A 21,927-nucleotide genomic window follows, 5' to 3' on the forward strand; every position below is an offset into this window, starting at 1 on the left:
GAAAGTGGGCTGTGGTTGCAGGTCCATGGGAAGACCCTGAGTTCAATCCCCAGTACGCTCCCACATGTGAAAAGAAGGGAGGCTGTGCTTTCCTAGGAATTCCAATGAATAAATGTGAAGTAATGACAGAAGTAGAAAAACCACATTTGGCCAATGTCAGTGCGAACGGTTGCAGCTGACGTTACTGGGTGAATGTACAAATTAAAACAAAACACGTATCCCAAAGTGTCTCCTCCTAAGCTACTTCTTCATCACCCAGGGCAAGTGGCCACTTTGCTCTGTCCGCGGGCACCGCCTTATCCAAGGGATGGCAGTTACTGTCCCCAGGAACAGATGCGGCAGCCTCCTGCTCCCCCCGCTGTGATGTGCTGAGAAGGACACCGTGGCCCTTCTGTGATGTTCTTGCCCGAAACACAGCCGCCATCTAATCACGAGAAGCAGCAGCCTCGCCCAGAGCGAGGGAGAGTAGCCAAAATAACTGGCTGCTCTCCAAAAGCCACAATCTTGAAAGACAAAGAATGAGGGAACACTCCCAGAGCAGAGGAGACCAAGGATGCAGGACAACTCCGTGCGACATGTGACCCTGGGTTGGATCCTGCAACAGAGAGACTTTAATGGGACAGCTGGTGAAGTCTGGTGAGGACTGGAGATAAGTGAATATGGTGTTGTGCATCTGTGTCCCTAGCCTGGCTTTATCGACTATGCTGTGGTTATACACAATGTCAGCATTTGAGGAAGATGAGTGAAGAGTATATAGGAATACTTTGCATTACTTGTGTGTGTGAGTGTGTGTGTGTGTGTGTGTGTGTGTGTGTGTGGTGCTGGGGGTGGAACTTAGGGCTTGGCATGTGCTCTGCAAGCGCTCTACCATTCACCTACACCCCCAATCTCTACTTTTGCAGTTTAAAATTATTTTAAAGTTTAAAATTATTTAAAATAAAAAAGTAAAGACAAGCACATGATGACATGAGCCATTTATAGGAAAATGGATGTACCTTGAGATTATAAGTTTACATGAATTAAACCAGACACACAGGCTTAAGTTTTGGATGGTTTCTCTTAGGTGAGAAACCCAAATTATAAGTAAGGGCAAAATAAACAGGAAGCTGGGAGGTAGATCCTTCTTCATTGGGAAGAGGATCTAGAGATGGAGGGAGGGGAGAGAGGAGAGAGAGAAAGGGGATGAAAACGGAATGCAGCTGGCTGTGGTGGCCCACACCTGTAACATCAGCACTTCGGAGGCTGAGGCAGGAGGGTTACCGAGAGTCTGAGGCCAGCCTGGGCTACATAGTGAGTTCAAAGGTAGCCTGAATTACGTATGAGACCCTGTCTCAAAAAAAAAAGGAATGAAGATGTGTCATGTATCTGAACCGGCTCCACATAAGGGGTGTAACGTTATGTACTGCAAACATGTACTAATAAAAAATAGTTATTACAAAGTGTGACAGATTTTTGATTACCAAATATTTCAAACCCCCTGGGCCAGGCTCTCCTGCCTTTATCATGACACAGAAGTAGAAGGAGGAGAAGTATTTGGCAAACATTGAGCAATACACACAGTAAATGTTCATGAGAGGTTTGAGTTGAATTTCAGGACAGACCAACCCTCTGTTCCACTTCTGGAATATTCTGATCACGGCTTCTGGATTGTGTTCCTGCCTTTCACAGACATCCCTGGCAGGGTCCTGAGGGCCACAGGCCTTCACATTTCCTGCTTTCCTAATGCTGGCCCTTGAGGGATGCACTGAAGGAAGAGATCTATCCAAGTGCTTGGGTTCAGGAGAGCTGAGGGCTCACAGGCCAGCCTCTGTTCCCAGGCTTTAACGCTTAGCCAGCCTGGAGGGGAAGAGTCCGCTACTGTGTGCCTTTTCAACAGAGGGAGTGACTTGCCCAGGGTTTCTCACTCCTTCCTACCCAGCTAATTAAAACAGCAAAACAGGCTCTGAGCCCGGCAGCCTACCTCCAGAGTCCGTGTTCTGATGGGTCAGAAGATCTGGGCCACGTTTGAGTGGAAGGTCCAGTGCGAACCACCATCAGCGCCTCTGGGAGAGAATTCTGGACCTGCATCTCAGTGCTAGGGCCGTGGAGGTCACATAATGGGAATAACGAAACTCCCAGCCTGCTAGACTCATATTCCCCAAGATCGAAGAAAAAATTATTTTTTAATTTTTTGAGACAGGGTTTCACTATACAGTTCAGGCTGGCTGTCAACTCACTTTGTAGTCTAGGCTGGCCTGAAACTCACATCCATCCTCCTGCCTCAGCCTCCCAAGTGCTGAGATTATAGGCGTGAGCCACCCTGCCTGGCCTCAAAGAACGAATTCTGAGGAAGAGCGGAGTTTAAGAGCAGGAAAATTGTTCTGAGAGGTAACTCTGAAAGACAGGAGGAGACCCAAAAGTGGATTTCCAGTGAGCCCACTTCTCAAAGGACGTTTTATAGAGAAAAATCACCAGGTGGGTGCAAAATCATGAGTAGATACAGTGTGGGTCAAAACTATGATCAACCAATAAAATTACAAGAATAGCTGCTTAGGTAATATTGATCCAGTTGAGAAGCAGGTCACATAGCATCTGTATGTGGAAAGGACAAAGACCTTTTTAGGAAGGGACAGATCACGAGGTCCTGGTTACCCACCTTGGTGACTGACGTCTGTCTAGATTTTATTAGACCTGGTGAGTGAAGAGACGAAGAAAGCTCGTTCCATCTGCTGCTTCCCCTCCCCTTCTCCCTTCAAATCCAACTAGGTTAAGTTTTAACTTCCTAAAGGCCATAAAACAAAGGCCTGAGGTACTAGCTCCTGACATCCTGGGTCTTCCCTATCTGGTAGCCCCAGTCACAAATTGTGTTAATTGCATCAGATTGTATTAGATTGTACATTCTTCACAGAAATAGCTTCGTTTATATCATAGTAATACCTGTAACTGTAAATGTGTGTCTTCCTTTTCCCCTGGGTAAAAGATTGATATGTTAATCAATGCTCTCATCTGTAAAGAATTGTAAAATCTTACCCAATTGATATGTTAACCATTGTTGCCCTCTACAAATAGAAAGGTTGTGGTGCTAAAGTAAGGTAATTATGTCAGGAAACTCAGAGATAAAGTCTGCTGACTATGCTAATCAAGATTGGGAAGTATGTCAGAACCAAGCCACACAGGAGCTAGGTGACCTAAAAATAAGCTGTGCAAAACAAGACAGTTAATCAACTCTGACCCACTGGTCGCCCCTCATGATCTGACCAATCACAAATGGACAAATCACCAACTGTTCTGCTCTAACTGCTATGATTGGCTTCTGTAACAATGCTTGCTTGCTTTGCGGTTTTCATCCTTAAAAACACCAGCCTTGCCCCAACTCAGGGTTCTCCGTTTCCACCTGTTTGGAGGACCCCGTGTACACGGAATAATAAAAACCCCATTGTTTTTACATGAGAGCGAGGCCCTTGGAGTCTTCCTCGCGACACCGGTCTAACATGACACAAATCATAGTATGATCTTCAGTTTATTGCTTATCCCTCAGGAGGAATGTTGGCCCAGTCAACCCCCTCAAGGCCTGGCCTTGGACAGATGCGCTTCCAGCCAAGCTGTGCTGTGTTCTCATGCTCTGCACTGACTCCCTTGGGGGCCTCGCCCTGTCTGACTGCCTAGAATATTTCTACCTCACTGAGCTGTTTATAGTGGAATCACCAGGAGGGGCTGGCACCCAGGGCCCTCCACATCAGGACTTATAATTAGCCATTTGCCCAGACATTTGTAAGTACTATAAGGTGGTTTACACGGAGGTTTGATTTATGGGGGTTCCTGATTCTCTTCTGGGAAGACTCAACACTGAATCCTGGGGTGTCTGAGACCCCTCCTGCTGCTGAGCTGGGCCCCAGCGCTGATCTCTGGAAACCTAAAGGGAGAAACCTGAATGACCACTAAGGTCCTGGGGTTTCTTCCCATCTTGCACACTCTGAGAGGCATCTCTGACAGAAGCAGGCTGAGCTTGCTGTGTGACCTTGAATGGACCCTGCCCTCACTGGGGTTTGGCGAGTTCAGCTGTGAGCTGATAATTCATGGCTAAACCATTTGCTTCTAGCACCTTTATTTTGTGTCACAGAGAGCTACCACAAGGGCAGAAGGAAGCCAGGCCCATTCCTGGAGGACTCGAAGGTGTTTGCTCTTTATTCCTGCGGAAGAGCTTGAGGAGGGATTGTCTCGGGCTCTGTCTGCACACAATTAGGGCTGACTCAGAGGCGAACATGCCAGGTGTTAAAATAAGAGTTGGCGGTTCTGAGAAGGGAAGTCCAGGAGCCAGCCAGGATGGGATTAGCTGTTGATAAGGCCTGGCATTGTTCTAGGCCTCCTCTGGGGCTCACACCACATCCTAGAAGAGAAGCCAGGCCCCTTGGCCTGGACAGTCAGGGCAGAGCTGAGGGAGCTGGCCTGGAAGGCTGTCTGGAGCCTTGGCTGGAACAGGCAGAATGGCGCAGTGGTTAGGAGCACAGCTTACACTGAGGGTGGCCCTGCTTCCAATAGCCAAGTGCCTTGGTTTGTTGCTTGACCACTTCTCACTCCAGGGCCAGCAAGGGCTGAATCGAGAGACAGGCCTTCACGCATATGAGGCCATTTGAAATGGCTGTGCAGGCCCAGCTGTCCTAGCCAGCACTTCCACCCCCACCTCAAGGTCAGGGCAGGAGCCAGGGAATGGGGGTGGTGGCCCTGAAAGAGAGAGAGGGAGAGCACGGGGGAGTAACCACTCCTGTTTAGACTCTTCAGTCTTGGAAAACAAAGGCTGACAGGAATGTGAGGAAACCACTGTTTACTCTGTTTTCAAGTGTTCCACTCAAAAGTGTCCTAAAATGCTTTTAGGCAGAGGTGGATGGGGGAGGTAAGTGGAGAAGGCAGGCGCCACGGTGGGAATGGAGCTCTGGGTGAGGACTCTGGTTCTTTGGAAGCTGTGAGGTGGAAGCCGGGGCTGGGGAAGAGGCCATCTTTCCTCTCACTCCTAGGGCCTAGGGCCTTCTTGAGGGTGGAAAGGAGCCAGAGGAGAAGAAGCTCAGGGGTTGTTGGTGGAGCCAGAAGGGCCCAGAATGCATTTCCAGGAAAGTGGCAAAGAGGACAGTGGACACTGGAGACTGTCTCACAGGTTGGTTGGCAAGCAATGGCAATCTAGGAATGCTGGTTTAGCTGGAGAAGGATTTGGGGCAAGGATGCATAGAATCCAAGGGCAGGATTTCGAACCCAGCCTCCAGAAGGACAAAATGGGAGAATCTTGACGGGTCCAACTGTCATGGGCTTGGCCTGGCTGCCCGTTCCTGTGGTTCATCTGCAGACCTGGTCTCTCCGTTTGGTCATTGTTGCTCACAGTCTCAAAATATCTTTGCCCATGTGGCTACCTCAGGCTCTGCAGTTTGCAATCTTCTAGAGATGGATGGACATCCAGCTACCCAGAGACCCTGTGCCCCACCCCAGACTCCAGCTAGAGGTCAGCCCCGCCTGCCTGAGGGTTGGTACCTGAGTCTCGTGGGTGTGGCCAGGTGAGGTGGGCCCTGGGAGCAATGAGGAGTCCCCAGTTCCTCAGCAGCTGTGAGGAGGTGGTTTTTGCTACCCGGGATGTAAACTACAGAAACAAGGGAGCTGGGAAGCTGGGAGATTGGGTAGAACCAGGCATGGAGGGTTAGGGTCAGGGAAACTTCCAAGGAAGCTCAAAAAAATGGACACCATAGAGCTGGGTTGCACATTTAATTTAAGGCTCTTATCACTATGGGATCACTGTGAGAGGGAGACAGTGTCTTCCCACTGTCTCTAGGTTATGGGGGCGAGGGGCCCATCCACTCGTGTTAGAAGTGGAGGTCTGAGTTAGACGTGCTGGCTCCACTGTTTCTGGGCTGGATGGAAGAAGCTGAGGGAAAAGGCTATTTTTGGGTGGAAAGGACTTGACCAGGTTTGTAGTTTTGGGAGTAAGTAAACCCAGGCTTGTGTTCTGAAGCTGAGTTTTTCTTTAAATTTAAAATTCTCCGTTGTCTAGTCTCCTTTCTACCTGATTTTATTTCTTTTATCTTACTTCAGAAAAGGAATCCAATGTCCGACAAACCAGATATCTGCACCCATAAGCTGTATTTTGTCCACATGAAGAATAGTTTGGACTTATATGAATTAGAATTTCCCATAATGATAACTTATAATCTCATTGGTATCAATCAATATAGTAAAAAGATCTGACTTCTTTATGAAGCCGTTTTTGAACAAGATAACTTCAAGAGAGAAACAGAGAAAGAGAAAGAGACAAGAGAGAGACAGAATGAGGTTTAAGAACTATACAATTTTCATAGCAAGAAAAGAAAAAACCCTAGGGAATGTTCTAGAAGGGTGTATGTGTGTAAATCCAGATCTTACCCTAGCCTTCTGACATTAGAACCTCTGAGGGTAGGATGTAACTGTCCCCTACATCCAGGTGACTCCTATGAGTGCCCAGGGTGTCTAGTGACAGATAATAGTTCACCCCATCTCCGTGAAAGGCATTAGAATATTTGCAGATTGCTGACAGAAACCAACATGGTGGAACCTGCTTTGTTTCCTGGGCCTTGGGCCCTGGGAGCTGGCATCAAAGTGCCTCATGGCTCAGAGCAGTTCTGTAGCTCTGTTGTGTCAGAGGAGCCACGCAGTGTCTTAGCAGGGCCAACTGTGCTGATTCTACCTCTACGTGGTATTCATAAAGATGGAGGTGGTGCTCACTGTCTTGGTTTTCTGGAACCTTCTCCATTTTAGCTCTGACTGTCTTGCTTGACAGGAAACTCCTCAGTCCTGGGGAAACTGGGCCCCTGCTCACAGTGTACAGCAGCTCACTTAGGTAGTGCGTATGTGGGAAAAGGCGCCAAACTGAGGGGCAGAGAAGCCCTGCCAACTGCCTTCACCACTGAGCCCGGCTGCACTCCCACGGCCTTCAGGGGCGTCTTTCCCAGGGGACCCCGCATGGTTCCCTGTGCTGGGCTCCGCTGTCTCCTGGAGAATGAAGTCTTTTCTCACACCCACACACGCATATTCACAAGGACAAAAAAATCAGGTATTGTTCAAACTTATAGCTGGTTATATTCTAGGAAATGGTGGTGTAAGTGAAAAAGATAAAAATTGGATCAATTTTCCCACAGAAACAGTACCATGATGAGGAACCCTGAATAAGGGAAAGAGGTCTACAAAGTTCAGGTCTGGGCATGAGTTTTTTTTCTAAATTTCTTTAATTATTCCTTCTTTAATTAATCCCTGAGAAACCAGACCCCGAGTGTGATTAACAGGAAATTAAATACCTCTCCTGTCAGATCTCTTCAAGGGCACACACACACACCAGAGGAAAAGGTCCAGCCGGCCTCTAGATGCCTGCGGGGTTATTTAATTTGCCAGAAATGTGCTCTAAGTGAAAGGCTACTCAAATGACAACAGTGGTTCTCAGCTTGGCACACACTGCAGTCACCCAGAGGAGCTGGCAGGCCCCCGAAGCCCGGATCCCATCCCTAGAGATGTGCTCATGGCTTGGACATCAGGAATTTTTTTCTCATTTAACCAAGGTAATTTTATTTATTTACTTATCTATGTATTTATTCACTCATTCATTCATTTTTAAACCAAGATAGTTTTAAATGAATCTTCAAATAAGAAAGCATAGAAACATTTTGGAATATTATGTAGTTTTTATACTATTTAGAGAAAAGCGATTTTTTTTTTTTTTTTGAGACAGAGTTTTGCTCTGTAGCCCAGGTTGGCTTTGAACTCACTGTGATCCTCCTACCTCAGCCTCCTGAGTGCTGCATTGCAAGGGTGCGCCACCACACCTGGCTTAAATTTCTCATTTTAAGCAGCTAAGTTTTGTGGTAATTTGCATATATACCCCACCTTAGCATACGATCTTTCAGAATCAAATATCTACTTTAAGGACAAACTCTAGGGTAGTGGAGAAAGTGATACAAAGAATAGGAGGTATGTTTTTCTGCTAAGAAAGGTTGGGGCAGTGGCAAAGGTCATCCTGTATGGTTCCTGTCCATCCAGGGGGACTGGTGGGGGACAGAGAAAGGAAAGAGGGGAGCTCCCAGGTGCCAGACAAGTGACCCTGTTGATGCTCAGCAGGCAGGATGAGTTTTGGTTTTCACACAACCCTGGAAGCAGACCCAACTCTGAGCAGGGTGGAGAGATGGGACCAGGCAACTTTTCAGGATCGCCTGTCCCCTGTTGGATCATGTCATATGTGTTGGGTCCTCTAAACTGTCAGTGGCGTCCACTACAAGTGCAGAGCTACAGAGACACCTTTAGGAGGCCAGGGGATGGAGTTCCCTTCAGGGTTCACTCTGGGCAGGGGGTGAGATGGTGAGATGGAGGACACGGGAGGCCAAGAGAATCTCAAACCCCGAGGGGAGAGGGAACCCAGCCCGAGGGGAGGGACACCCATGCCCTGAGAATAATGGCCTGGGCTCTTTTCATGACTGCCTTTTAAACCCCAGGTGACAGCCTTTACTCACTGGGACTGTAGGGAGGTGCTTCCCAGGAGAGAATCCAGCCCTGCTTAGGGTGAAACCTGGTGGCCCAAGTGTAGATTCCAGGTCACAGGGAGCGTTTCTGTCTCAATCAGAAGAAAGAACAAACAATTCTGTCTGCTGGTTACTTTCCTTGTGCTACCCTCAAGAAACATCCAGAAGTAAGTCTTCATGTGGACCAGAGAGTAAGTTCTGGGGGACCCATGGCATAGCATGGTGACTCTAGTGAGTGACAATGCAGTACATACTTGAGTGTTGCTAAGAGGGATTCTGAATGTTCTCACCACAAGCATGCTGAGTATGTGAGGTGATGGGTGAATTAGCTTCATGCAATAATTCCTGGGCTTCTTTGGGATTCTGAACCAGTTCCTGGTGTAAGGTAGCTTCCCTTCCGCTGATTGGAGACCTTACCTTTGCAGTGGCCTATGACAGTGGGGACATATTGCCTGCCCTGTATTTCGTGATTCTCATCACACATGAGCACCCCAAGGCTATGAGAATCCTCTTTTCAGATCATGTCTATGAACAACCTACAGTGTTAGATGTGAGTTAATTCTCAAAAGTCACTGCTCAATTTAATGAATTCTTGGGCCTGGAGGAACAGAGCTGAGCTGTGCCCAAACCAGACAGAGGTTGCTGTCCTAGCCCAAGGAGACCTGGTCCACCTGCTCTGGAGTGACAGCTGTGACCAGACCTACATCTGGACCCCCCTAAAAGTGCACTTGCAGGTGTTGAGAGGGTACAAAAGGCTGAGCTCCTGCAGTGGGAAAGGCTGGCCACTGAATCAGGACTTTCCTCCAGAGGTTCAAGAGCTGCCCAGCCAGTGGGACCATGGGAAAGCTCAGGCCTGGGACCTCTGCCCTGCCAACTGTGGGCTGTGGGACCATGTGAGGGCTGCAGAACCTTGCTGTGCCTGTTTCCTTATCTGTGTGATCTGGACCTGTGGATTCCTGATCTGGGGAGCCCATGTGCAGGACCCCAGGGTGCTTGTTAAGGCTGTTTGCAGGCATGTCCAGGCAGTGGGACTGCGCCTTCTTCTTCATCAGCTTCAAGTTCCTGTTCCTCTCCATCTTGATCTATTGGCTCATTGTGGAAGGGTCCAAGGACAAGAGCCACCCTTGTATCCTGCCCGTGGACATCCCCTGCGTCACGCCAGCAGCTCCGCCCACCCGATAGCATCCCACTTTTGGGGAACAATAGCTTTTTCCTGGAGACATTTTACTAGACCAGTCCCAACTTCTTGATCTCATACTAGTGCACCCCGAGGTTCAGGTGATCATGCTGATGAAGGGGCTGCACAATGGAGTGCCCTTTTGTACCAGCACCTGGGCGACTTGTTTGGGCTGTTTCCCAAACATCCAGGTGCTGCCACTGGACCTGGATCTGTTTCTCTGGGGGACGCCTCTGGCTGCCTGGCATTCGGGCCATACAGCAGCCCTGGGAGCCCTACCTGCTCCTCTGTGCCCTCTGACATTGTCTTCTTGGTTTTGTGTGGAACATCAGGGCATCTACCTGGACATGGACTTCATCATCCTCCCCAGCCCAGAAGCACGCAGGGCGCAGTCATGCTGCCTCCACCACAGCACCTGGTGACTTCATAGCCTACTATAACAGCTGGATCTGGGGTTTCTGGGGACCCCAGCTGCTCACACACGTCCTTAGGAAGTGGCACTCTATCTGAAGCCTGACCCAGAGCCACAGCTGCCATGGCATCGCCACCCTGCTCCATCAGACCTTCTATCCCATGCCCTGGCAGAGCTTCAAGAAGCACTTGGAGGACATCAGCCGTGATGAGCTTCCATGGCTGTTCAATGCCACCTGCCCTGGGCATGTGTGGAGCAAGAACAGCCAAGGCATGTGCTTGGAGGTCATGTCCCAGGTGCTGCTGGCCCGGCTCCAGTCCTGCTACTGCCCCGTGACACACGAGGCCATGATGCTGTCCCTGTGAGGTGCTCTGCCGGGCACCCAGGATAGGTGCAGGAGGAGACAGATGTCTGAGCGGTGGTTGTCATGGACAGCTTGGGGCAGGTATATGTGGTGTGGAGGGATATCTGTCCCTCCAGGCCAGTATGAGGCTGGTGAGCCAGTGCTGGGCCTCTGCTCTGTGCCAGGTCAGAGGCTGACTGGGCCTTTTTTGCATTAGGGCTGTGCAGACAACAGGCAAGGAGAGTGGCTGGGTGGGGTGACGCCTCCCTGTAATCCAAGCACTGGAGGCTGAGGCACATCCAGGCAGCCTGGGCAGAGTTCAAGGTCAGCCTGATCCATGTGGCCAGATCCTGTCTCAGAAAAAGAAAAAAAAGCTTGCTATCTGGAAAGCATCTTCCAGTCAGCTCTGGGAAGCCAGGTGGGTTGGGACTGAGGCCCTGGAGGGAGCCTGGGGTGGTGGCGGGAGTCATTTGGAGGAGTACTGAGCAGGGGTCAAGGCCACAGAGCCAACTGCAGTGCTTAGTCCTTCCATGCATGGGTGCCACTGGGTGATATGTGCCAGCACCCACTTCCACTGGCACAGAGTACAAAAGTTCTTTTGGGCAGGAGAAGCATTCTATTTTTTATTTTTTGGTACTGCGAAGTGAATTCATAACCTTGCGCTTACCAGGCAAGCATCTGAGCCACCCAGCCCTGGAGGAGAAACATTTTAAAGGCCATACTGTGCTATTACATGCAAGAGAATATAATAAAGATGACTTGCCGACAAAAAATAAAAACGAACTCTACAAAGGCACTGCTCAATTCAACCGGGATGCTGGGAGAAAGTATAGATTCAGGCAGATGACCACCTGAGAAAAGCTTGAGAACACTTTTCATGTGAAGAGGTGCAAGACAGGAGTTGTGTGTAATTTCCACACTGACCCATTGTTTCAAGTAAGGCTGGGGAGGTACCCTGTTGCTGACAGCCATGGAAGATGACATCTGCCTCCTCTGCAGTGCAGTGTGGGTCACATCAACCTTGCCTGCTCCAGAAAGAAAGGGCTGCCAGGCAGGTGGGGCCTGAGAGACAGTCTAAGAAGATGGAAAAACTGGTTTCAAACTTTCCCTCGGTGCCTATTAGAAGCCTTACTAGAATTAGAAGACATACGTTTCCCTCTTTCAGATATTGGGCTGCCATTTGCCAGAGAGAATAGAAATGTTCAAAGTCACCATCACCACCATGTGAAGGGGCCGCTGGAGCGAAGCAGTGCCTGGGGACACCTGTGTGCTCAGAACCTTAGGGTGGCCCTGAGTGTGGATGGCTCAGTTCCTGGAAGCTGTCCAGTGGCAGGTGTCCTACTGGCTTTTACCCGGATCTCTTGAGCACCCTTAAAGACAATTTCTCAGGGAAACCTCACCTTTTAGTCTCTTGTCATTTCCTTTCCTTTCCACTTGCTGTCATTCGATGAGGAGTCCACCCTGTCCTGTGCTATTCACAGAGATGGCTCCCACCGATGGTACCCCTTGGGATGGTGCTCCTTCAGCTCCTGCTCCCAGGATGTCCCCAAGACAAGGCAGAAAGCTCAGCTCAGAGCGCGGGGCCCATGGAGCCGGTGGCTGGGTTCCCAGGGCCTCAGAATTCCTTGTTAGGTCCTTCATGAGCAGAGTGCTGAATGGGGTGGTGGTGGCTGGAAATCAAGGAGCCCAGGTCAGCGTCGGAGGTCGGGACCCAAGGACACTGGGCAGGGAGTCTCCTGGATTTCTCCATCTGTGGGGTGCAGAATCCCTACCGTGGCACGGATGTTCTTGACAGGAGCTGCTGGCTGTCCCCCTGGCACTGGCCACCTGCACCACAGCACTGGCTGGACCTGCGCCGGGCTGGGCTGTCCCTGGGCGTGCAGTCAGAGCAAGACAGGGGACAGAGCACGTGCAGGACCCTCCGGAGAATCCGTGTATTTATTTAAGGGGCCCAGGGCTTCTTAGGGGAGCCAAGACCTTGCCAGGAATCTAGGCTGCAGGAGCCTGGAAACATCCGGCCTGCAGGGGGCGTCCGAGAGTCAAGGACGTGAACCGGATCACCAGCCCTTCGCAGTTGCTTCGTTCACCATTTAGTTCCCCATTGGGGTGTCCCCCTGGCACTTTATGGGGCGTGACATGTGCACCACCACATCAAAATCATGTGGGCCAGCTCCCGTCGTCAGCTCGCTCATATAAGTCTTATTGGTTCCGTCTCTTTGGAGGCTATCTTCCCCTAACGTGTTTTCATTTGACCAGTCTGCATTTCCACCAGCAAGTTCAGTCTCCCCGGCCTCCCCAGCACTGCAAAGCGCTTGTTCCTGCGGATCCAAACTTTAACCCTGCGCAGTGGGAAGGCGGTGATCTGAACACTGCTAACTTTGGTTGCAGTCTTTCTTGCTGCTAGTGACCGGTTTCCAGGTCACGGGCAGGTTGCTTAAAGTTCTTCACAACCACGGAGGGTGGTGATGATTGCGGTAGCTCAGGTCCTGTTAGTGACGGATTTCACCACTGCCTGGGGCTGGTGCAAGTGGGTGTTAGGGGGCCCTGGGTGGCTCATGGCTTCAGAGGTGCGACTGGCACAGGTAACCTTGGGCAGGACTAGAAAGGCCAGGCCCGGGGGATCAACAGGGGACTTGTGGACATTCCTTGTTATACAGGCTTCTCACACACTGTCATTCGAAGATCAGGTCTGTAAAAATCCCAAATGTCACCTTCAAAGCAAACATGTCTGTGTATGCGTGTGTATATGAATATGTGTATTTTACAGCGGATCAAACCCAGGGAACACTGGGCTACATCCCCAGCCTTTTTCTTTCTTATTTTAAAAAAGGATTTTGCTAAGTTGCCCCAACTAGCCTTGAACCTGTGATCTTCCTGCCTCAGCCTCCTGAGTGCTAGGATTTCAGACCTGTGTCACCACACCAGCTTTGCATTCTAATCTGCCTTTCTTTCTTCCTTTTTTTTTTTTTTTTTTTTTTATTTATGGTCTGGCTATGCCTTGGACTCAGTACATAGCCCAGGCTGGCCTCAAACTTGAGGCAATCCTCCTGCCTCAGCCTCTTGATTGCTGGGATTACAGGTGTGTGTCACCATGTCTGGTGTGGTCTAGTATTTCTTAATGCATTTATTTCATTAACTAGGGTGGATTCTGTTGTCTTAGCCATGAGCCTTGACTGATACAGCCCCAATTCCCAGCATGCTAGGGATGATCCCTGAGAAGGCAGACTCGGTGGAGCATCTGCAGGGAGTTGACAGCTACTATGCTTCTGGCATATGGAGAAGGTTAAACCCTACGCACATCAGTAAAGCACCTGGTATGATTTCTGTCCCACTACATACTCTGTATGCTGGCTGCTGTTGGATGTTGGATTTTGCTCTTGCGTTGCTCTGAGATGGGATGGTGTTTCTTTGTTGAACCTGGACCTGGGTCATACACTCCCCGCACCCCCAGGTTCTCTTGTGTCCAGGAGTGGGAGAGGTATCCAAGACAGTGGTCATCCTGGTGGTGTCGACCAATTGTCCCCTGCAGGAAGTGCTCAGCCGCCTTGCTGGGGGCTCCCCTTGATCTCCTGCTTGAGTCTCTACCCCCAAGCTGTCTTTCTCCTGACCCAGAGCACCTGTTCCCTGAATTCCCAGCTCCCACTTTCTGATCTTATCCTCTTCTTCCGGAAGAGCTCACCCTCAGTGCTTTGTAGAGGCGCGTTACACACTAGGTAACTGATTTGAGACCTTCTGTATCTGAAAATTTCTTTTAGTGCTCTAGACTTGACAGTTGGCTGGATTTATAATTTAGATTGGAAATAATTTTACCTTGACAAATTCCTTGTCTTCTTGCTTTTGGAATTGCTTGGAGCAGTCAAAAGCTATTCTGATTTGGATCTTTTTTTACACGTTCTGGTTTTCTCTCTGCAGTTGTCCAGGCTTCCTTGTTCTCCAGTGCCCTGAGGTTTCACACAAGGGGTGGTGTGGGTCCACTTTAACCCATTTTTTTGGACACATGTAAGCCCTTTCAATCTGGGAATGGTCAGCCTTTGGTTCTGAGTCATTTTAAAAAATTGTTCCTTCCTTTTTTAAATGATTTCCCTAGAACAAAAATAGGACTGATATGGATGTTTGACTTCCTGTTCTCATTTCTCTGATTTTCCACCTTTTAAGTTTGTTTTCTTTCACTACTGAGGACTGAACTCACGGCAGGCACTCTGGTGAGGAGCTACATTCCCAGTCCTTTCGTTTTAATTTGTCTTGTTTTGAGACAAGTTCTTGCTAAATTGCCCAGATTGGTTTCGGATTTGCAATCATAGTGCCTGAGCCTTCTAAGTAGCTGGGATTATAGGTGTGTGTTGCTCCACCCAGTTAATAATTCACTTTCTAGGAAAATATCCTGGAGAAATGACCAGAACTGGCCAGGAACATAATCAAAATGATTCTAGGTATTATATTTACAGAAACATTAGAAATGAGCTAGTTACTGACAGTATGAGGTTAGTTTAATGGATTATATTACACTTACATGTTAGAATCTCCAATACAATAAACTTTTGGTAGGAAAAACAATTTTTTGAGACTGGATCTTTCTATGCAGTTCAGATTGGCCTTGGACTCACTGATTAGCCCAGGCTGGCCTCGAACCCATGGTGATCCTCCTGCCTCATCTTTCCAAGTGATGGGATTATAGGCATGTGCCACCACACACAGGCTGATGGAAAATTTTTCATAAAGTCATATAGAAACAGACAATATGATCTCAGTTTAAAATGGCTGTTTATTTATTTATTTATTTATTTATTTATTTATTTATTTATTTTTTGGTACCAGGGACTGAACTCACAACTTGCCAGGTAGGCGCTTATACCACTGAGCTAAGTCTTTAGCCCTAAAATAACTAGGTTTAGCCAGGCTTCATGGAACACCCCTATCATCTTAGCACTTGGGAGGCTGATGCAGGAGGATTTCTGCCTTGGTTACATAGTGAGTTCAAGGACAACCTGAACTACATAGTGAGACTTGGTTTCAACAAAACAAAACAAAACAAAACAAAACAAAACTTTAAATGTTGCGATTATAAAAGAAAGCATACTCATTGCAAAAGTCTTAGAATATACAGGAAAGTATACAGAAGTGAGTCAAACTCACATTACCTTCACTTGTTGTGAGCGGGTACTGGGAAGCAGCCCTCAGGTTCTGGAACGGAATGAGGGACAGAGACACCCTCTGAAATCGCCTTTCCATGAGGGAATCCCAGGGGCAGAGAGAGAGGCATGGGGAGCAGCAGGGCCCCCGAGTTTCTCTTCTTTGTTGTAGCTACTGTCTTGAGTGTGTCCTGCATGTAGTCTTTACTACTTGTGCAATGATTTGCACATGTGCTCTGCCTTAGCTTACAAAAACTCATAGGAAGTAGGATCTGTTATTCCTGTTTTATATATGATAAAAAGGAGGCTCAGAAAGGTGAAGCAGGCTGCTGACAATCATGAGTTTTTTTTTTTTTTTTTTTTTTTGTTTGTTTGTTTTGAGACAGGAACTCACTATGTAGCCCAGGCTGGCCTCGAACTCACAGCAATCCTCCTGCCTCAGCCTCCTGCCTGCTAGGATTGCAAACCTGCACCAACACGCCCAGCAGCATGGTGTGTTATACTGAAAATTGTGAATTGCAACGCACCGCAGCTCTCACAGCACGCAGCCTTCCGACTGCCCGGTTGCTGAGGTCCTACTGTGAGCAGCAAACCTGTCTTCAGGCAGCGGGGTGGACAGCGGGGGAGGAGTGGGGGGGGGAGCACTTTTCCCACAGCAGGAGATGGGGAGCTGGAAGTCCTCGCGGCAGTGGCCTCAGCGGCCACGAGGGAGCAGCAGAGGTCTGCGCTGGCCCAGCTGCTCTGTCCCCGGCTGACTGCAGGTCGCTGAGTCAAACCTGAGCCTCTGGTGTCCAAGAATAGCAAGGCGCCGGAATCCACGTGGGCCCGCGCCTCCCCAGGGTTTCGAAAGCCCTCACGTCATCCCTGTCGTTTCGTAATCCTGTGCACGGAGCGCTTTTTCCATCTTCCTCTTGCGGATCTAGCTGGCCAGGCACGGGGCATCTTCCGGCGGGTGTCCTGGGGCCGCAGAGCATTTCTGAAAACAACCAGAAAGCCCCATTTTGCTCCAGAGGGAGTCGAGCACCTTAGTGCATAACCGAGGGGCTCTGTAAAGGGCGGTGATGCACAGCAGAAGGGAGAGGGCACAGCAGTTGTCAGCCAGGGGACAGCGGAGGTGGCTGGGTTTAGTGCGAGCCTGCAACGTCTTCTCTCACCAGGGCCTGGGCAGGTGCCGGGGCCAAGTGCTGTGGGCCAGGATCACGTTAGGCAGCAGGTTCCTGGTGGGAAACCATTCCGTGCAGAAAACACAGCGTGTGTTCCAGGAATCAGGAGTTTGGAATCTCCGGATCCTGGGGCAGGGGTGGGTGGGGATGGCTGAGGCAGACCCAGGCTCGGAAGATGGTGCAGGAGGGGTGCAGGAGTGAGGGGGTGGATTCAGGGTTCAGTGTCAGAGCTGGTGGGGGAAGAGAATCAGCCTCGCCTAGACCCTTCGGGCTGGGGTTGTGACAGCTGTGTCCTTCATCCCTAAAGGTCACAGGAGAGCTTGGGCCTGCATGGGTGCATCCTTCTCCAAAGACAGAGACTGTGGCCCTCAGGCTTATCCTGGTCTGGATTATTCTAGTGAGACCCCTCCCCCAAAAGTAAAAGCGTCTTCAGTGGGCCTGGCTGAGTGTGGTAGCCCTTTAACAGCTGGGACTGATTCTTGGTGGAAAACTTATGTGATCCCTGAAGTTCTGTTCTCCCCCAAGATGGGCTCAGAACACAATAAAGTGCAGGGGGGCACTGGACATGCTGCTTGGGCTCCATTTGTTCCCTGCAGCCCAGGGGCCTTCGGGTGTGTCTGCTCCTCAGACGTTGTGGACACAGGTGTGCCACTCCGCAGCCAGGAGGCCGCCTGTGTCACATGGACACCCCAGCCTTGCCAGTCTTTGACTATAGTCCCAGGCATCTTCTCTTTGGGCAGCCGCTCTCAAATTTCACCTCTGCAGCGTGGCCAAGGGCAAGGGAGAGGGGAGGGCTCAGGTTCAGCTCCTGGGCTGTGGCCCCATCACGGCGAGACGGTCTGCAACCTTTCTTTCTGTTTCTCCAAAGTCCACGTGCGTGGGCCTTCTGATTTTAAATTGTCCTGCTGAGGATTAGCATAAAACAGTGTTTCAGATGACCTACAGTGTTTAAATGGCTGCTTAATGCTCTCAGTTCTAAGATGCTGTCAGTTTCAAGAAGCACCCTGGATTTAATGACCTTTCATTAATGTTTTCCCAGAGAAGCAAGAGAACGGCCACACTAAACAATCACATCAATGCCTTCAGATTTTAGAAATGTTGAAATATGGGGGAGGGGGTAGATGCATGTCTTAAAATGAAGGAGATTCTTGTTGGTAATTTTCATCCATTAAAAAACCAAACAAACACCAACCTCAGAGTATAATTGGCTCCCCCCCCCCAAAATGTGTGACATTTGTTCTTGGCTTCTTGTCTCCCTTATGCAGCACTGGGAGGTGCGGTGTGAAGTCACGCTTGTTGTGAGTTGGCCATGGTTTTCCCAGAGAGGATTCTCTGTGGCCATCCAGGACGTCCATGTTCAAGATCCAGTTAGCTGAAACATATTGGTTAAATAAGGACCATTGTCAACACTATGGAAATTGTAAACATTTGGGATTCAAAGTCATTCTAAAACAATACTATGTCAACAAGCGTTTTGTGACTCCCTAATATGGAACTGTTTCTCTACCTTTGTGTCATCTCTAGGACATGCATGGGTTCGCGGGTGATGGTTTCATGTCGCTCTTCAAGGCCTTTGCATCCAAATCGATATTCTTGCCATGGAAATGAGAGAAGTAAGAGACGGGGCAGACCAGGTCCTGATGGGTTCATGGCTGAATTCTACAAGAAATTTAGAGAAGATTCGACACCAATACTCCTTAAGCTCTTCAACGAAATTGAAAAGGAAGTAATCCATCCCAAATCATTCCTGGAGGCAAGTATTATTCTGATACCAAAACCAAAAAAACCATAGGCCAGTCTCACTAATGAGCATTGATGCAAAGATTCTCAGTAAAATACTGGCAAATAGTATGCAGCAAATCATCAAGATTATACATCATGACCAAGTGGGATTCATTCCAGGAATGCAGGGATGGTTTAACATATGCAAATCAATAAATGTAATACACCAAATAAACAGAGCCCAAAACAAAAACCACATGGTCGTCTCAATAGATGCAGAAAAAGCTTTCAATAAGGTCCAACACATGTTCATGATACAAAACCTTCAGAAACTTGGAATATACGGTATTTACCTCAATCTCCTAAAGGCCATCTATGACAAACCAACAGTCAACATTATACTAAATGGACAAAAACTGAAAGCTTTCACTCTAAAATCAGAAACAAGACAAGTATGTCTACTATCATCACTCCTATTCAATATAGTTCTGGAAACACTAGCCAGAGCAATCAGACAAGAGAGAGAAATAAAAGGAATAAAGATAGGAAAGGGAGAATTTAAAATATAAGTATTTGCAGATGACATGATACTCTATATAGAAGACCCAAAAAACCCCATTAAAAGATTAGTAGAGGTAAAAAACAAATTCAGCAGTGTAGCTGGATACAAAGTCAATGCTCAAAAATCAATAGCATTCCTGTACACAAACAAAAACTCATCCGAGAGAGAAATTATGGAAATACCATCCATCACAATAGCATCTGAAAAAATGAAATACTTAGGAATCAAACTAAGAATGTGAAAGACCTATATGCTGAAATTTGTACTACTCTAAAACAAGGAGATTGAAGACAATATTAGAAAATGGAAGGATATTCTTTCCTCTTGGCTAGAAAGAACCAACATTGTGAAACTGGCCATAGTCCCAAAACTCTTATACAGATTTAATGCAGTCCCAATCAAAATACCATTATCATACCTTACAGATCTAGAGAAAACACTCCTAAAATTTATTTGGAAACAGAAGAAACCTAGAATAGCAAAGGCAATTCTGGGCAATAAAGGTAAGACAGGAGGCATCTCAATTCCTGACTTGAAACTATACTATAAAGCTACTCTGATAAAATCAGCATGGTACTGGCAAAGAAATAGACCTGAGGATCAATGGAACAGATTAGAAAATGCAAACACAACTGCAAAGACACTCAGCCACCTGATATTTGATAAAGGGGCTAAACATGTTTAATGGAAGAAGGATAGCCCCTTTAATAAATGGTGTTGGAAAATTGGCTCTCCACATGCCAAAGAGTAAAACTAGATCTATGCCTATCAATGTGCACTAAGCTAAAGTCAAAATAGATCAAAGATCTAAATATTAAAGCAGAAACACTAAATCTACTGGAAGACAAGATAGGTAGAAGTCTTGGAGACATAGGCCTAGGCAGAGAATTCATGAACAAAATGCAAATTTCACAGGAAACATTTTAAGGAATCAACAACTTGGATCTCTTATTACTGAAAATTTTTTCAAAAGAAATCACCAACAAAGTGAAAAGAAAACCCACAGACTGGGGAAAATTAGACCAGCAACCCCTCAGACAAAGGACTTATATCCAAAACATATAAAAAATTAAAAAGCATCAGACCCCCCAAATTCAAAGACCTTCTCCAAAAATGGGCATCTGAGATGAACACGCAGTTCTCAGATGAAGATATACAAATGGAGAACAAATACATGAAGAAATGTTCACCATCACTGGTCATTCGAGAAATGTAAATTAAAACAACATTGAGATTTCATCTCACTCCGGAAAGAACAGCTGCCATCAAGAAATCAACTGATAAATGTTGGCGAGCCTGCAGGGGGAAAAAGGAACACTGCTCCACTGTTGGTGGGAGCGCAGACTGGTGCAACCACTATGGAAATCAGTATGGAGAATTCTCAGAAGACTAGGATTGGAAGTTCCATTCAATCCAGCTATTCCCATCCTGGGTATATTCCCAGAAAAACTGAAAAGATCATATCACAGTGATATTAGGTGCACCCATGTTCATGGCAGCACAATTTGTAATAACTGAATCTTGGAAACAACCAAGATGCCCATCAACCGCAGAGTGGATGAAAAAGATGTGGTTTTTTAATACAATGGAATATTGCTTATCTATAAAAAATAATGATCTTGAAGCCTTCATAGGTAAAGGGAGGCAACCGGAGACTATCCTCATGAGTGAAATAAATAAGAATTATATTTATAAATATCACATTGTCTCTCTGGTGTAAAAGCAATAAAAACTGTAGGAGTAATAAGATCCAATATGTGTAATTGCTATTGTAAAATAGAAAGGGAAGGAAAGTGCTCTAAAGGATATCACTGCATGTATGCTTAAGTGTGTAGGATTGATGACCATATTACTAAGTTTTTGTTGGATCATTGAACAGAACAGTTTGCACTCTCGGTGTTTGTCCACTTTCTATGCTTTAGTTTTGTGACTTGGACAGCTATTTCTAAGATGACAATATGTAATTTATTAACTAGTGATTTCTTAGTATTAATTTTTTTGAAATTATGTATTATTTCTACCCTTTTTCTGTTTTGCTTTTTTTTTCTCTTTAAATAAGAGAGAGACAGAGAGAGAGAGAGACAGAGAGAGAGAGACAGAGACAGAGAGATGGGGCAGGGACACCCTACCCCATCAGCTCTTTTCCTGCCGTGCACATTATCACCTGTCACCTCATTTGTTTGTTTCTTTTTTGGGGGGTGCTGGGGATTGAACACAGGGCCTCACACATCCTAGGCAAATGCTCTTTCTCCAGGCTGCAGCTCAGCCCTCTTGTTTCTTGCAGTAACACTGTGAATGTTATTGCCGTAGATCATGGGACCAGGGAGACATTTCAGCTCTGACTGGTTAAGCGCCCTGCCTGACACCACATGGTGGAGGGGTGCTTGGGTCTTGGTTCCTAGTCTCTCTTTTCTTCACTGGCTTCTGCAGTGTAGAACCACCTAGGTCTTTTTTTTTTTTTTTTTTTTTTTTTTTTTTTTTTTTTGGTATCATTTATTTGTTCCTATAAGATCAGACTTTTTTGTATCAGGAATCGAACTCAGGACCTTGTGCCACTGAACTGTATCTCTGGTCCAAGACTGCTTTCTCTGCTCTCCTCTTCTCTGCTTTCCTCTCCTATCTTCTTTCCTTCTTTTTTTGTTTTGCTTTTTTGAGATTGGGCCTCAGTATATCATTCAGGCTGACCTCAAACTCACAGTGATCCTCCTGCCTCAGCCTCCTGAGTGCTGAGGATCACAGTCATACAACACGATGCTCAACTAATTTCTTACTGTTTTGTACCCTCACTTCTTCACGCTGAGGGAGTCCTGAGCCCAAGACCTATTTAAATGCATTTCCTCAATAACCAAATGTTTGAGCCCCAGCTGTGTGGTCAGCATGGGCAAACAGGTCACAGGGTAGCCTTGGTGACCTCATACCTG

The 21,927-nt window shown here is 47.5% G+C and overlaps 1 long non-coding RNA gene across 6 annotated transcripts; it reads left to right on the forward strand.

Annotated features, from left to right (window-relative positions):
- Positions 1 to 4,875: 4,875 nt before the first annotated feature.
- LOC106027518 (uncharacterized) lies at positions 4,876 to 20,760 on the forward strand. 6 transcript variants are annotated; one of them, XR_001201107.3, is made up of 5 exons: positions 4,876 to 7,045; positions 7,131 to 7,185; positions 7,299 to 7,544; positions 15,946 to 16,139; positions 18,247 to 20,760. It is a non-coding gene; the product is annotated as an uncharacterized LOC106027518 (long non-coding RNA). The 6 variants fall into 6 exon arrangements; XR_001201106.3 differs by having other exon boundaries at positions 4,876 to 7,185; XR_001201105.3 differs by having other exon boundaries at positions 7,131 to 7,544.
- The last annotated feature ends 1,167 nt before the right edge of the window (positions 20,761 to 21,927 follow it).

This window comes from Cavia porcellus, unplaced genomic scaffold (assembly GCF_034190915.1).
Source record: "Cavia porcellus strain 051 isolate PalLab524CR breed Dunkin Hartley unplaced genomic scaffold, mCavPor4.1 scaffold_18, whole genome shotgun sequence".
Lineage (NCBI taxonomy): Eukaryota > Metazoa > Chordata > Mammalia > Rodentia > Caviidae > Cavia > Cavia porcellus.